The 15,803-nt window shown below is 40.0% G+C and overlaps 1 protein-coding gene and 1 pseudogene across 5 annotated transcripts in view; both read left to right on the top strand.

The window, feature by feature from the left end:
* The window catches only part of TSHR (thyroid stimulating hormone receptor), a 161,248-nt gene that overhangs the window by 20,748 nt on the left and 124,697 nt on the right, over positions 1 to 15,803 (top strand). The window lies entirely within an intron of this gene.
* Positions 1,443 to 4,902, top strand: LOC112855050 (charged multivesicular body protein 3 pseudogene; annotated as a pseudogene).

The following is a 15,803-nucleotide window of genomic DNA, read 5'->3' as shown; positions in this document are numbered from 1 at the left end:
CTGCTGGTATAATCCAAGCTCTTATTCCTGAGGGGTCTGAACCCATGGTAACTATACTCCTTTGAGGCAGGAGTTGCTGGAATTGTTCATTTTAGTTATAATTGAGCAAGTGCTAAGGCATGTTCAAGTGGATTAAATGAATTCCACATATATACATATATTCCTCCCTACCGTCACTGGGTCACAGCAGACTTACCTCTTCGCACTGATCAGGATCAGTTACTCCTACCAAAATATTAACTCCTCCTTTAGTCTACTGATCCCTGCACATAAAAAGTCCAAAACTCCCGGGTGAAAATCATAGCTTATAGTTTCCTGCAGAGCCTAGAATTATGGGGATTGGAAACACAAAACTCCTAAGTGGGTCATTGGGTATAAAGGCAACTGAGGCCACTCCTGCTTTTGCCCCTTGATTTCAAGACCCACACATTCTTCCTAATGGGACACAACATCCAAATAGAAATTTGTGATTTGCTATGATGATACCACACCATGGCAGAGTATTGCCAACAAGTTATGCCTTTGGCAGGCTATTCCATTGCTTTGTAAAACCAATTACTCCTGGGTTATGTGGTACTTGATATGACCAGTGGATCCCATGACCACGAGCTTACCTCCCTATCTCTTTTTCTGTGAAATAGGTCTCATGGTCAGATGCTGTGTTGTACGAGATTGTATACCTGGATCAGATACTTTAAAATCTTCCAGATAGCGGTGCTTGGCTGAGGCTGTAGAGGCAGGAAAGGTGAATAGTTACCAAGAATACGTGTAACTACTGCGACATACCACTGGTCCTTCCAGGAAGAAAAGCCTCACTGTGATCAATTTGCAACAGTGTTGTACCCTCAAGAAATAGTGCCACATTGAGCTCGCTTGCTAACTGGTTGGACTTTCAATGGTGGAAAGAAATCAGCCTTGCTTATTGGGGGCCCATGCTATTAACATGTGGTCTCCACTCTGTTAATGTGCCAGTGGTGCTAGTTCTGGGGTGGCCAGTGACAAAGACTAGGTATTCTTAACTGATCAAGTCATTTTGCCTTAGTTACTCAATGGTTATTCTCTGGTGACTGCTTACTGGTGGTCAATATCTGATACAAAGATCTTCACATTTTATGCCCACACCCATATACTCACACTCATGCATCTGGCCCAGACATTTTTTCTTACAATCTAGCTTTTCTCTTCCCAGGTTCTGACCGGCTGGCCAATTCTTTTGCTCTTGATTGCATATATATTCTTATTTTTCCATGAAATCTACCCATTGGGAAGATTTTCCCTTGCTGCTGTCTTTCAAGGCCCCCTCCATGTACAGCTCATGTCCATTTTGGGTGGATATACTTAACCAACATCTATATACCAAACCAAATGATCCACTAACCAAGCTCTGGCTTTTGTCTTCTAACTTTAGCTGCTCATATGGGACAATTCATACAGCCATAGCCATGAACCAAGGAAGGGACAGTGATGTAATTTTGTAGTTGACTTGGAGGGCTAGGATATCAGTTCATACAGTTTACTCATGCTTTGTAGTCCTTAGGTTCCCTCCAAGGCAGCTACTGTTAGTAGTTTCTTGAAGATCCATCAAGACACAAATTACATAGTTTTAATACATGTTTCAATTGATTTTAATGCAGCTGGTCCATCAAGCTTGGGGAGCCTTTGATCTTGTCCAACCCCCCCCCCCAATCTTTCTTGAAATTCTTTCTTCCCTTGACATCCTTTATGCTGGTTGCCCACCATTTCTGATAGTCTTAACTCTTCTTGGTTCATGCCACTTACTTCTTCTAACTCCTAAACATGGGCATTCCCTAAGGTGTTCCCTTTGGTCTTTTTTTCTGTCTATATTTTCTTCTTTGACAATCCCTCTCAGACCTATGAGTTACTTAGAAAATATACACATATCTCAATCTCTTGTTCCAACATTTCAAGCTAGTCACAAACCAATATTCTTCTACTATTTACACATTTCTATGTGGCTGTCTGGAAGGGCCTCAAATTCAACGTCAAAACAAATTCATTTTCTTATCAAAGAAAATGCTCATCCTTCTCTCTTTCCTCTTGTCCTATCACCCTTGACTCCCTCTCTACCTGTCTATTGTTATTATACCTCTGAGATGTTCGACACTTTCATTCTCTGTACTTAAGTTTTATTTATGTTACAGGATTTTGCACACTAGTTTCACTCCTTTGCCCACTGCTCACAGGCCTGTTGAGGGCACTGCATCTTATTGATTTCTGTGTTCTCAGCACCTCATTCACTGCCTGGAGCATAGTAAGTGTTCTATACACATGCTAAGTCAAAGAATACATGGTAAAGCTCAAACTTAATGCAATAGCTTGGATCTTCCATTTTCTACTTTACCAGTCTCTTAAATGTAGACACCCATCTACCCCTTCAACCAGACTGAACTATTCATTGCTCTTCCTGCATGAGACATATACTTTCCCTTTATATTCCTTTGAGTATGTTTTTCCTCATGCTTAAAATGCCCATCTGTCCCCTACCTGCCCATCAAAATCCTACAAATCCACCAAGCTCATATACCTCCTTCTTCATAAAAGCTTCCCAAGTCTCTAAAGTTCTGGTTCCCACAGCACTTGGATTCAGAGAACACACCTATCATACAGAACTGATTGGAGTAATCCTTCTCCTAGACTAAATTTATAAAAGCAAAGGATTTTAGATGTGGAGAGGACTTTTGAGGTTATCTAACACAACCTTGTATTTTACAGCTAAGAGAACAGAGGCCCAAAGAGAATAAATGTCTCGCTCAGAAGTAAATGTCAGCCAGTGACTGGCAGACCTAGACCTAGAAAGTCACTCTTCTGAATCCCCTGGAGCTATGCTGCCTATGCAATTTTTCTATCTTCTCTTCTAGAATATTAGTGCCCAAAGTCAAAGACTGAGTTCTGTTCAGCTTTGCCTCACTTATAATTACTAAACTAGTGCTTTAAATACAGGAGGTTCACAAAATTATCCTGGATTAAAATGAATGCTTAATGGGCTAGTTAACAGATACTTTTAGCCAACAGCCATCCTATCCTGGGTTTCCCAGTAAACAGTCTGAGCCGGAGGTTACTTGCTGATGTGAGAATGAGGAAAAGGAGAAACAGGCAGAACCATGCTTTAGGGCAGTTCATAAGAAGGAGTTTGCATACTCCCTCCACTTCCTGTTTCCCACTGATCAGAATTGCCCTCCCCACCCCATTCCCACCCACACTTTCAGTTTTGACCTTTGGCCCTTCAGTGGCTCTTTGGAAAGCTGGATTCCATGCCCTATTGAAAGGCTGCTGATTTGAGTCAGACTGGAAGATGTACATGAGATGAGTCCAACAAAGTATCCTAAACCCCAGCCCATTACAACTGCTACTTTGGTAGTTTTTGAAGCACTTTGATACTAGCAACACAAAATTGATGGCAGTTTTCTTTAAACATTATGCGGTTTTGGAGTGGTAGTAGGCGTCCGGAGCTGACGGCCAAGAAAGAATTCTTGCGACATCTTTGGTACAAAAAAGTGATTTTTTTTTTTTTTTTAAAGCACAGGGACAGGACCTGTGGGCAGAAAGACCTGCCCCTGGATTATGAGGGTGATATTATATACTTGGGAGTTGGGGGAGGTAAAGAAAAGGTGAAGTTTCCAAAAGGACTTTCATATGCTAAAGAAGACTCACAGGATGTGGGAAGTCTAGCTATTGTCAAGCTAAGGCTGTTTTTTCCCCCTCTAGTAAGGCATTAACATTAAGACAGTAGGGAGTTCCTGGAGAGATAATTATATTTCAGCCTGCCTCAAGTATTCGTCAATGGGCTGCAGGTTACAAAGAAATTTAATTTTATTTGCTATTTTCTTCTTGCTTTTGCTCCCCACATCACTATGAAGGGGAGGGTAATGTTGGGGCTCCAGGAAACAGAATCTGTAGGTTTCTGGAGATTAGGTTATTGATAAGATTTTTTTTTTTTTTTTTGTAATTTACTAAGACATTGGTAAAGTGATGGAGACTCATATCCTGCAGAACCGTGATCTCTATCAGTTATTTGTTTTTTCCTTTCCTTTATTCTTGGGCAGCCAGGAGTGCCTAAGGAATATCACACATATCCCACCTGGGGATGATGGGGGGGGGGGAGGTTTGGAAGGTGTCAGCTTGCCTTATGCTCCCTCATCAGACAGAGGCGTGAAACAGGAATAACTTTTAAATGTTTTATACAAGTAAACAGCGATGTTCATGAATAAGAAGACTTACAGATTGAACAAGTCCTCATTTTTCTCTTAATCGTAATTAAGAATGGGCAAATGCATACATAGCTCATAAAAATTAGCTTGCTGTGAGCAAGCTCTATGCTTCCAATGCTCATGTGAACTCCGTGCTCATAGGGATGAAGAACCAGCTGGTGGTTTTGCGAGCGGCTGGTTCCCTGCAGAAGAGCAAAGAAGTGATGAAGGCCATGCAGAGTCTTGTGAAGATCCCAGAAATCCAGGCCACCATGAGGGAGCTATCCAAAGAGATGATGAAGGCTGGCGTCATAGAAGAAATGTTAGAAGATACTTTTGAAAGCATGGATGATCAGGAAGAAATGGAAAAAGCAGCAGAAATGGAAATTGACAAAATTCTGTTTGAAATCACAACAGGTGCCTTGGGCAAAGCACCTAGTAAAGTGACCGATGCCTTTCCGGAGCCCAGACCTTCAGGAGCGATGGCTGCATCAGAAGATGAGAAGGAAGAAGAGGCCCTGGAGGCCATGCAGTCCCATCTTGCCACACTCCGCAGCTAGTGGCTGCTCAGCTAGGCCCTCGGGTTCTTTCGTGGCCCACCTACTGGGAGTGGGCACACTCCTCTGAAGCAGTCACCATGTTATGTATCTCTTGCACTACACCTCTGAATCAGGCACTTTTATTCTGAGAAGGTTCTCTGCTAATATCACTTCACTTGGCAGAGGTTTTGGGATCTCAACAGGACTGTTCTTGAGAGGTGGTTATAAAAGCATCATTTTCAGGTGTATAAATAGAAGTATCTTTTGGGGGCGAGGGCAAAGGAATCTGTCTTCTCCTGAAGCACTTCTGAGGATAGAGTTGATGGCCTGAATGTTGAGGACTCTCCATGTTTTTTATCTCTAAAACACTATATAAAATGGATTTTACACACTCAGATATCACCTCACGCCAGTCAGAGTGGCCAAAATGAACAAATGCTGGCGAGGATGTGGGGAAACGGGAACCCTCTTGCACTGTTGGTGGGAATGCAAATTGGTGCAGCCACTCTGGAAAGCAGTGTGGAGGTTCCTCAGAAAATTAAAAATAGACCTACCCTATGACCCAGCAATAGCACTGCTAGGAATTTACCCAAGGGATACAGGAGTACTGGTGCATAGGGGCACTTGTACCCCAATGTTTATAGCAGCACTCTCAACAATAGCCAAATTATGGAAAGAGCCTAAATGTCCATCAACTGATGAATGGATAAAGAAATTGTGGTTTATATACACAATGGAGTACTACATGGCAATGAGAAAGAACAAAATATGGCCCTTTGTAGCAACGTGGATGGAATTGGAGAGTGTGATGCTAAGTGAAATAAGCCATACAGAGAAAGACAGATACCATATGTGTTCACTCTTATGTGGATCCTGAGAAACTTAACAGAAACCCATAGGGGAGGGGAAGGAAAAAAAAAAAAAAAGAGGTTAGAGTGGGAGAGAGCCAAAGCATAAGAGACTGTTGAGAACTGAGAACAAACTAAGGGTTGATGGGGGGTGGGAGGGAGGAGAGGGTGGGTGATGGGTATTGAGGAGGGCACGTTTTGGGATGAGCACTGGGTGTTGTATGGAAACCAATTTGACAATAAATTTCGTATTTTGGAAACAAATGGATTTTAATAAAATTTCTGCTTTAACAAAAAAAAGTATTGACATAATACTGGTGAATCAAGTTGATGTATCTAGTTGTGGCATATCATTAAGGGGAGATTTAAATTCCCAATCTTTAACTTTAAAGGTTAATGCTTATTTTGCTTCTTAATGACTTTATAGTATACATGCTGATCATTTTTTGAAATATGTTAATGGAACCAATTCAAGTGCCATGGGTATAAAGCTGTGGTTTGAGCCTCAAATGTCTGAGCATTGGCCATAATATATAGTCTGGGTCGTGTGCTCATTAGGGTTCTTTGATTTAGTCAGTCTGGGATGGTGTCAGTTTTTAGACCTAGGGATGGGACGGCCCATGAGTGCAGACATCTTCTGATAAGATTAGTATACGAATGGTTATTTCTATTGGTAGTACTGCTTGTCAACTTTTAGCAGTCTCAATTCTCCGGGTTTTAATTATTGAGTGGGGATTATGTAGGAGTCAAAATTTAGATCTTCATAATCTGTGTACTCATAACTTCAGTATCATCGATGCCCTATAGTTTTTATGGTTAGAGAGGGATTGTTGACTCTCATAGATGTTATGATTCAAGGGGCGCCTGGGTGGCGCAGTCGGTTAAGCGTCCGACTTCAGCCAGGTCACGATCTCGCGGTCCGTGAGTTCGAGCCCCGCGTCGGGCTCTGGGCTGATGGCTCGGAGCCTGGAGCCTGTTTCCCATTCTGTGTCTCCCTCTCTCTCTGCCCCTTGCCCGTTCATGCTCTGTCTCTCTCTGTCCCAAAAATAAATAAACGTTGAAAAAAAAATTCAAAATTAAAAGACCTATAAACTCCTCTTCCTATTAAATAACTCAATATAGTGCAAAAGAGTTCATCTTTTTAACCTGTCACTCTGTTCTCATATGTAACTCATAATTTCAATGAAAATGGCTCACCAGTGCACATGACAAAAAAGACTTAAGAGGAGAGAATTTTGTTTTTCAAACAAGTGGTTTTACCTACTTACAAAAAAGACTTGAGAACTTGGACACCCTCCAAGAGCCTCTGAATATTTTTCTTCAACAGAAATTCCAGCCCAGACGTTCAATAACCTAGGTTTGTTTTCAAAGAGGGAATAAAGAAACAAATTTCATAAAGACGGGCCAAAATTTGAAAGCAATTAATGGTGACAGTTCCAAGTGATGAGGGAGCATGAGGCAAAGCACAAGCTAGCACACAGCACCTCCCCCCGCCACCCCCACGTGGGATATGTGTGCTATTCCTCGGACACTCCTGGCTGCCCAAGAACAGGGGAAAGGAAAGAAAGCAAAATGGTTGACTGATAGAGATCACAGTCATGCAGGACAGGAGTCTCCTTCAGTTCATGGATAACTTAGTAAACGTCAAGAAAAAGGCAATCTTATCCATACCCTAATTTCCAGAAGCCTATAGACTCCAGGGCGTTCCCTGGAGCCCTAATATTACCCTCATCAAGATGTAAGAGGGTTTAAGTGCTTGCCATGGTGATGTAGGAAACAAAGGCAAATGAAAAATTAAATTCCTTTACTGCCTACAGCCCATTGACAAGTCCTTGAAACAGGCAGAGTGATCTCCCTCTAGGAGCTCAGCTGCCTGGATAAGACAAAAGGGAATCTTGGCTTAACATTATCCTTCCCGCCCCAGGATCCTGTGAGTCTCCTTAAACACATAAAAATTCCTTTGTCAAACCTCCTTTATCTTTAACCCCCAAGTATATGTTGGCAATTACGCTCCAAGCATATGGCCCCTGTCATTCATCTGAAGGGTCTCATGACTGAGGTTTTACTAAATAGTAATAAATGTTTTCCCTAACAACAGCTAGCCCCTCAAGGTCCTGGAAACCTTGTTTACTTACACTGTCCCTAAGTCCCTCCCAACCTGAAGGTATATAATCAGTCACCTGTCACAGCCCCAGTGAAGCTCTTTCTTTCCACAGGTCCTGTCCCCGTGCTTTAATAAAATCACCTTTCTGCACCAAAGACTCCTTCAAGAATTCCTTCTTGGCCATCAGCTCCAAACCCTACCATTACCCCAAAACCCCATCACAAGGACTTTACTTCATTTTATCAGTAACACTACTGCTCTTTCCATATTTTATTGTCAAACATTGGAGAAGAGGAGGAAAAAGGGACCTGGCAATTGAAGAGAAAATTCAACAGAAAGGAGTATTCAAAAGCCGTGTTCAGAGGAGAGGAAAAATAAGGAAAGAATCAGCCACTGCCAGGGGACACTGGAAAATTAGCAAATAACAACAGATGACAAACAGGAGCATAAAAAAGTTCTATTCATGGACTTCAAACTTTGAAAGGTGTATTATAGACCAAGATCAGCTGACATATAGGTAGAGAAGTTGTTTTAAATGAATTTATACCAACAAACCTGAAAAGATTACATCCCTAGGTGCCAAAGTGAATTGGTCATAAATCTCTGAGGGCACTATGTAGAATTTCTGGGGAATCTTGGAAAATAAGCATTGAGCCAGAAAAATAAAATCACTTTGTCCTGGTTTCCTTTAAAAAAGGGGGAAAAGATAGTTCTTATTTGCTGGGTCATTTAACTGTTCTGAGCCTCTGGTGCTTCTGTAAATTGATGACTATTTTCTAACACTATCATCCATCAGAATTGTTTTGAGAGTTAAATAAGATATGCAAGTTAATCACAAATTCTAAATCAATATAAAAATATTACCAATTATTTAAATGCTTTTCTTCTTTGCATGTTCATCACACATGCCTCTGTTATAGAGTTTAACATGTTGCATGATGGAGAAGTTTATGTCCAGTGTCCTGATTACAATGTGAGATACTCAAGAAAAGGGACTATGACTTATTTTTTCAGATGACCCCACAACCCAAAACACGGATTAGCATTTTTAGTGGGGGTTTAGTTAATTTTTGTTGAATGAGGCAAGATAAAAAAAATAATCCCAGGAAGCCATGCTACAAATCAAAATGCACACAGGATGATATTTAACTGAGATAAATATAAACCCTACATTTAGGTCTAAATAATAACTTGCACAGTTATACGGGTAATTATATAAATAAACTAGTGAAGTCCTAGCCCAGAGTTCACAGTAAAAACTTCCGGGAACCCTAGTCAACCGTAAAGAGACAGATGAAATTTTCAATAATATTAATTATTAATTTTGTCAATAGTACTTGGCATCCAAATCAAGAGAAATGATAATCTCATGCATTCAGCACAGGTTGAATCACATTTTATTTTTATTTTCTTTCAATCACATTTTAAAACAGAATTGACAAACTAGACTAACTTCACATGCCTGCCATTTAAGATAGTATATTACAGAGTTGAAAGAGCCCAAGTAGGGCCCAAGGGAAGAGAGAAATAAGATAGACTTGAGCTGTCTTCGGATATTTAAAAGCTATCCAAGGGCGCCTGGGTGGCTCAGTTGGCTAAGCATCTGACTTCAGCTCAGGTCATGATCTCACTGTTCATGGGTTTGAGCCCTGTGTCGGGTTCTGTGTTGACAGCTCAGAGCCTGGAGTCTACTTCAGATTCTGTGTCTCCCTCTCTCTCTCTGTTCTCCTCTCTCTCTCAAAAATAAATTAAGATTAAAAATAAAAATAATAATAATAAAAGCTATCCAGTGTTGCCCTTGTAGGTAAAACTTAGACCAAAAAAAATTGTACTTCCAAATTGGGTTGTCACATGTCAAATTCAGATGCAGTATAAACAGGAATATACTAATGATAACAGCTCTCCAACAGTGGAACAGACTCTTCTACAAGATGGAGAGACTGTCAGAGAGACATTCAGGCACAGGCTGAATGCCTATAGTTGAGACATTTCTTGTACTCCTATCTATGTCTAGCATGGCGCTCATCACACAATCCATATTCCCCAAATATTTTTCACAGATTGATGCCAAAGTAAATAATCATATGTAACTATGAGTATATGTCTACTCTGCCCAGTAGAATTTAGAACTGGGCCAATCATTCAGTCATGATCTCCATATCTAATTCACTGTGTACTCCCATCAATAAAATTTTTGAACATGTACTCCTAATATGCACATTTATTTCTAAATTCCATGCTATACAACTATACTAATCAGCACATTTTGTACATATATATAAGACACATATAATATATAGGTGAAGGTGTGGGATAAAGAAAAAGAAATATTAATGTATTTTCTTTCTGTACACAATAACTCAGTGTGGCCAACCCACTTTGCAAAGCAGTGGTGGACAATTAAGGAGCTCAATTTACCTCTATCTCAAATACTTGCATATTTTGGACCCTTCCTGATGTTAATTACCTACATATTAATCTTAAAGTTTTCCATTTCCCTTTTCTCATGTAGACAAAACTAATTACATCAGGTTTTTGTTTTGTTTTGTTTTGTTTGCTTCTGTTTTTTGAAGAAAGTTAAGTGATTTTTTTTAGAATATCTGTATATGTTTCTTGTAAGCCTTAAAAAAATAATTTTAAAAATGAGTTTCCTGGTTTTGATCCATGTTTTTGATCCAATTTTTCTGAATGGTTTTGATCCAGTTTTTCTATCTTGTGTCTCAAAAGCAGGTGTTGTTCCCTTATAAATATAATACATTTTTCAAAATTGCAACTGTCTGGTGTTCTGTTGAGATGAGAAATTCACATGAATAGCATCAACCAGAATGGAATAACTAATTCTTGCTCCTTTCTGTCAAACTTTCAACCAAATCCCAAAGTCCCAACATAAACCTAGCAGCCTTGTTTGAATTTTTAGATGCTCTCTGATTTACCAATATTTTCTCCCTTTCCTGGAAGATTTGAACTATTTTAAAATGAATTGTTATGCAATATGATGCCACACAGTCCCATGATTCCTCTTTATTCTTAGAAACTTTCTTCTATGACTTAGTAAGTGACTACAATTTATTTATTGCAAAATTTGTTAATCATGTTGCTCTGTCATGAACCAGCAGAGGCAGCAGCAAGAGACAAGCAAGTTTCATCTGAAAAGTTTACTTCCAGTTACTTACGGGGCTCACAAAACTCCCACATTCAGACCTTGTCCTCATTGGGAAGAAGTGTTGTCCTAATAATCAGGAAAACCTGGGTGTTAAGCAATGGCCCCACTTAGATCCAATCTCTTGCCTAAGGTTTCTTGCGATTCCTGTAGCAACAGAGGAGGAAAACTCTCTTTGGTACTAGTCCCACCTTGGGCCTCCAGGGACTCCTATTTTCTCAAACCCTAAAGAAATAGAGCCTACAGACTGAGGTGGGTGGGGTGGTAGCAAGGAGGGAAAAAGAAAAAAAGTTTCTTCTTGTCCAGCTTCCACTCACCAAATCTGTTTCTCTCAGAGCCAATACAAGACAAAACACTGGTTTACTGAGTCTCTTACTGCTCTGCTCTTTGGGTGTCCTGACACCAAATCAATCAGCTACTGAACGTCCATTTCTTCCATTGTAAAGAAGACACATTATGAGGATGGTGCTCTTATTACCTTTTGGTGATTCTGTTTTCTGCACTGAATCTCACTTAATCTTCATGTTAGCCTTATGAGGCAGTTTTTATTGTTCCCATTTTACAGATGAGGAAACTGAGGCTTAGTGAGATTCAGGAACACAGTCAAGGTCATATAGGTACAAAGGAGGGGGCCCTGGGCCTTGAATGAAACCTGTGCTACTCCATAGTACCATGCTCTACACCTCTCTTGGGAATATGAGTAATACCACCTCTTTGGGTAAACTTCCAGTAGTGGCAATCCTGGATAGTAGGGTAGTTCTATTTTTAACATTTTGAGGAACCTCCATACTGTTTGCCACAGTGGCTACACCAGTTTGCATTCCCACTAACAGTGAATGAGTAATCCTGTTCTCCACATCATCGCCATCAACTCTTGTTTCTTGTGTTGTTGATTTTAGCCATTCTGACAGGTGTGAGGTGATAGCTCATTGTAGTTTTGATTTGCATTTCCCAGATGGTAAGTGATGATGAACATCTTTTTGTGTATCTTTTGGCCAGCTGTGTGTCTTCTTTGGAGAAATGTCTGTTTATGTCTTCTGCCCATTTTTGAATTGGATTATTTACTAAATTGTACACCTGGAACCAATATAACACTGTATGTTATCTAACTGGAATTAAAATAAAAACTTCTTTAGGAAAGTAATACAGTCTCACAGTTATACCTTACAAAGCACTTTGATCTTTAATATCCCCACGAGAAAAAATCCATGAGGTAAACAGGACAAAATTAACACCTGCTCCCTATCCCTCTATACCTCTTTAGCCCCCATTTGAAAACAGTAAGGAAAATAAAGTTCAGAAAATGCAAAGGATTTTTCTAAGATCATGTAGATAGTAAACAGAGTTGGGATTGAATGGGCTTTCGTCCTGTGATTGCTTCACCATGCTTCTTTGTCACCTAGAGATAGAGATCCAGCTTTGCCACTAACTAGCACTTTAACCCTAAAATGGTCATCTAAACTCTACGGTTTTTGCACATGCAAGATAGATGGGAATAACAATGATAATAATCAATACCTACAATAATTACCTCACAGTGTTTGAATGAAATATATACATAGGTGTTTATGGAACAAGTACATAATACACAAACCAAGATAATTTTATTATTAAGACTATTCTGGCGGAGAGCCTGAGTGGCTCAGTTGGTTAAGTGCCCAACTTTGGCTCACGTCATGATCTCATGGTTCGTGAGTTCGAGCCCCATGTCAGGCTCTGTGCTGATAGCTCGGAGACTGGAGCCTGTTTCAGATTCTGTGTCTCCCTCTCTCTCTCTGCCCCTCCCCTGCTCATACTCTGTCTCTCTGTCTCTGAAAAATAAATAAACATTAAAAAAAAAAAAAAAGACTATCCTGGGTTAGAAACTAGATTGTCCAGTTTCTGGCAAAATTGCTAGACAGGGAAAGTTGGTGTTTAGAAGTATCCATCTCCCCACCTCCCAATTCCCAGGTAGCACACACTCTCTAGCTGCCTTTGGTCTGCCTCTCAGAAAAGAATTTTGCCTGAAAAGACATTCAAAGTTATATAAGCATCAGGAGATCTTCTATATTAACCTAAATTTTTGATGAGGCCGCTGGTCTCCACTGTCCCGTGAGGTAGTATTTACCTACTCGGGAAGCCATCCACAGCTTGTTCCCCTCTGTATGGCACTTAGAAGCAGTTTTGTTGTACTTTATTTTTTTTTCTTTTCTTTTTTTTTAATTTTTTTTAACGTTTATTTATTTTTGAGACAGAGAGAGACAGAGCATGAACAGGGGAGGGGCAGAGAGAGAGGGAGACACAGAATCTGAAACAGGCTCCAGGCTCTGAGCTGTCAGCACAGAGCCCGACGCGGGGCTCGAACTCACGGACCGTGAGATCATGACCTGAGCCGAAGTCGGACACTTAACCGACCAAGCCACCCAGGCCCCCCAGTTTTGTTGTACTTTAGAGGGAAATCTTGAAAGCTGGATGAGTTGTCCCTACACCACTATGAACTGTCCCAGTACCCATTTGATATAGTTGATAACAAAGATCAATGAAGTAGTTTGAAAGGAAGAAAGAGAATCTTTGCACTGATCCAGCACATAGGAACAAGAAAGTAGTGCTTTCTTTCTGCAATTTGTGAAACAAAAAGGTAAACTGTTTCTATTCTATTAAGAAATTGTTCCAAAGGAGTGTGTGTGTGTGTGTGTGTGTGTGTGTGTGTGTGTGTGTGTGTGTTGTGATGTGGAAGATAACAAGCAGCATTTGAGAGAACAGGTAATCATTTCATTGCTAGATTTATTCATTCAACATTTTTTGGGTGTTAATACTGCTCTAGGTAATGGACATGGAATGCTGAATAAGACAGATAGCTTGTCCACACTCTCATGGAGTTTGCATTCCAGATAGACAGCCAACATTGATCAAGCAATTACAAGTTCATTTGGTGTTACAAAGGAGAAAAACAGACTTCCATTATGACTTTATTTGTGAGCACATTGCAATGTCTTGAAGTTCTTACTTACAAAGATCAAGTAGAAGCTACTGCTACATGCTAGAGAATTCCAAATGATTTCCAACAATGAAAAACTTGAACTTCTTAAATAGTAACTATTCTAAAAAACAAAAAACAAAAAAACAAAAAAACAAAAAACTAGAATGGCTAATCTTGGCTCTTAGTTTCTGTAAGGCCAATATAAAGGAAACAGGAGATACACAACATTATCTTGACCTCACTGACCACTAGATAGCCCAGGAAACAGTGCATACAATATGGTAGAAGGAAGGATCAAAGAATGTATTTTATAAGGATAATGAATTCTGCTGACTTTTCCCCTTCTGGGTTGTAATAATTTCAGCCTTTTTTTGTAATCATACCCTGTTGGAAAGCCACATGGCTTGGACTGATTTTTGCCTACTACAGATTTTGGTTTCCAAAAGTACATCTCCATGACTAAGGAAATGAGCAGTCCCAGGTTGGCTGACTCCATTAGGAACACTTAAAATTTGATTGCACAATTGTATGGCCAACTGGGGGCTTAGCATCAACTAGAATTTTCCCATTGGCATCTGACTTTGAAGATATCATATTGCTTGGGGAAGAAAGCGGGAGTAGTTACAATTTTCACGGGACTTATGGAGTTTTAGCATTGGAAGAAGAACTTGGAGACCATCTACTTTGACCCTCTACCCAACGTAAGACTCTCCTGAGCTTGATGCATGATATTCATTCTTTGCATACACATGAGAAAGGGAACCTACTATCTAATTTTTGAGAAATTCTGTTATTCTTTCCTATACTAGAAAAAAATCTACCACCATGGTCTTAGGTGTGTCCACTAGAGCCCCGTAAAACAAATCAGAAAGAATCTCACTTCTATTTAATGATTTTCTTCCCTCCCATAAGTCTTTTCTACCCTAAACACAACACCCCCTTTTTTTCTCCATACCAAATGCAACATGATCCTCCAAACTACTACCATATTGAATCATGGAGATGGAGGAGATGGGAGAGGAGCGAAATGTTTGTGTCTCTTCGGTAACATACCTGCTATATCTCTCAGTTTTGTAACATCAGCAGGTTTGATCAGAATACGACCTGTGCCCCCATTCATGCTGACAATTAAACTTGAAAGAGCTACTTTAACTGTAAAGGTAAAGGCAGAATTTCTCCATTGATATTGCCAGATGTGGTGACTTGCCACTTGATTCTCTTTGGTTCTAGAAAATGCCCAAGAAAATAATATTGACTCTAAAATTACACTCTCAGTTTGAAGATGCTGCCACACTGTTGAGTCACAAGAATATATTATTTTTTAATCTCTATTTTGCTACAAATTTTAGTAGCTTTGGCAAAGGGAATATAAAAACAGGCAGTCCCCAACTTATAGGGTTGTTTTCCAAAAGTTGGTTGTTTGGAATGTATTTTACATGCATGTTAAATTTCCTGGCTAGCCTACCAAAGACTTTTTAACCCCTGAAATGCCTGACATTGTAATACCATATCAGAAATAACCTGCAAACCAGAATGCATTCTCCAGTTTCTGGCTTAACATGTACCTTAAGCACTGGACCACCAGGAATACTTTAGTAGCCAACACTACGTTTAACAATACTTTTCTAAATTAATATGTCCAAGTGACTACTGGGAATACCGGGAATGTTTCATACTTCCCCTCTCCTATCCAATTGAGTTAAGGATTCCCTGCTCCAGCCAGCCAAACACATAACCCAGGGACTCTTGCAACCTGGGCCTGGCGGTGGCTGGAAAGGTAAGATTCAGCGATAGATGCTACAGACCTTCTGGAAAAAAATACCTTCTCAATCTTAATTAGTTCTATTTGGGCTCCTGTTCTTTTCATCCATGTCAGCCTGATTTGGTGTCTTTTTTTTAAGTTTACTTATTTATTTTGAGAGAGAGAGCAAGCAGGGGAGGGGCAGAGAGAGAAAGAGAGAGAGAATACCAAGCAGGCTCTGTCC

The sequence above is a fragment of the Puma concolor genome, chromosome B3 (genome assembly GCF_028749965.1).
Source record: "Puma concolor isolate L17-30 chromosome B3, mPumCon1.1.hap2, whole genome shotgun sequence".
Taxonomy (NCBI): Eukaryota; Metazoa; Chordata; class Mammalia; order Carnivora; family Felidae; genus Puma; species Puma concolor.
Note: the sequence above shows the minus strand (reverse complement) of the source record. Positions and strands in the feature narration are given on the sequence as shown.